At 57.9% G+C, this 1773-nt stretch overlaps 1 pseudogene; it reads right to left on the bottom strand.

The window, feature by feature from the left end:
* Positions 1-337: 337 nt before the first annotated feature.
* On the bottom strand, positions 338-1540 carry LOC146177514 (uncharacterized; annotated as a pseudogene).
* Positions 1541-1773: the final 233 nt, after the last annotated feature.

Here is a 1773-nt window from a genome sequence, read left to right as displayed (position 1 = left end):
CCGTAACCGGAGGTGTTTCGCATCACAGGCGTTTTTAACTCTATCGCCGAAAACTGAAACTGTAGAGCCTGTGTCTAAAAGCGCAGGCACTTCTATTCCGGCCACATTCACCGCAACCAGCGGCATATTGTCAAGGTGGGTCTCATTACAACGAAATGTTGACGGAACAGCGCTCACCGTTTGTTCCTGAAGCTTTTTGGGTAATGCCGGAGGCTCCCACGTTGATCTGGGCCGGGTGAGCGGTTCTCGTCTCTGCTTCACCGGCGGTCGTTCACGGTTGTATTTTGTGGCAGCAGGATGGTGCGACGACCAAAATATCCTGCATCGTGGTGTGGTTCTGGTCCCCCGAGCTCCGTCAGCAGGAGGGGGCGAACGACGACTTGCACCCACAACTCCGTCAGCAGGAGGGGCGAATGACGACTTGCACCCGCAACTCCGTCAGCAGGAGGGGGCGAACGACGACTTGCATCTGACACCGCGGGGCAGTCGGCAGGTGCTGCAGGTTGTGTACACGGCACGCCTACCGGCACTTCATGGCAGGCTGCAAGGAGGCGCCCGGGACCGGTAGGTTGCGGGCCGGCAAGTGGTCGTAACTGCTTACCACCGCCGGCCGTCGTCGTTTCCCTGCTTACGAGAGCCGCGGGGACTTGGGCACTGGCTTCTGTAGTGGCCTCGACCACCACACTGGAAACAGACCGGAAAGTCAGACAAGTCGTCCATACCTTGCCGCGTGCTTGGATCCGCAGACCGGCGACGGCCCTGGGTACGCCGTGGGGGTGCTCCCGGGTTCCGGCCTCGGAGTGGGAAGGGGCCCGGTGATCCAAGAGCTTGGTAGCTGAACGGGTCCACCGAGCGAGGCAGGGGAGGAGGCAAACGAAGTCCCCCATTTGCAGTGAGCGCACCAGGCCACGCGCATCAGGGCTCCAGGGCGGTTTCTGGAGGGGGCGGAGCCCGATAGGTCAATTCGGCTAATATGGCGACCTGGATATCAGAAGCCGCTTTTGCGAGATCGTCCAGTGACGAAAAGCTACGCCCCCGCAAATAGGCCTGAAAGCGTGGGTGGGCTTGGCGTATCGCTCGTGTGACCTTCTCTGTTTCTGGTGCAAAGGGGTCGGCACGCTCATAAAGTTCCTGAAATGAGCGCATATATTCCGCTTTCCTCCTCTGCCTGTGTGCGAGTGTACAATTCATCTTTAATGCGGACGGCATAGTCGGGGGGAAGGAACTCTGCCCTTAGCAACTGCTCGAAATGAGTCCAGTTTTGAAACGTCTGTCGACGCCGCCAGCGTGCGGCGGAGCCTTTCAGGGCCACCGGCAAAACGCGTTGTAAAATAATACCGTCTGGTAGGGCTTCCGTGTTACGGTAGTCGAGCATTTCTTGTAGGAAGTCTGCTACAGATTTTTTGTCCGTGTGCCCTTCATATGTCGGCACTGCGAGCTGCAAACGGAAGGTGGGTGGTTCAGTTTGTGCCTGTCGATCAAGCAGCGTAGTTATCCGGCTCAAAACGTCGGTCATATCTGCCGCGGCCGTCCCTTTTTCCTCGTTGTCAGACATTCTGTCAGTCGTGTGGTTGGTTGGCTCGTTACGATTAGTAAGTTTACCTGAGCGTAGAAGCATTAGAAATGGAACTGTCCGAGGAGAAATGTTTGGCCCACAGCTTACGTTCCTTGACGCAGTTGTATCCGGCAAGTTACTGGGGCTGGCTCCGGACGGGGGTGGTTCTCTTGCATTGGCGGTCCTCGCGGCACGGGTGCGTGCTCAAAGTGGCGGGT

The sequence above is a fragment of the Amblyomma maculatum genome, chromosome 10 (genome assembly GCF_055883805.1).
Source record: "Amblyomma maculatum isolate TAMU_Amacu chromosome 10, ASM5588380v1, whole genome shotgun sequence".
Taxonomy (NCBI): domain Eukaryota; kingdom Metazoa; phylum Arthropoda; class Arachnida; order Ixodida; family Ixodidae; genus Amblyomma; species Amblyomma maculatum.
The sequence above is the reverse complement of the archived record's forward strand: the minus strand, read 5'-3'. Positions and strand labels throughout refer to the sequence as shown.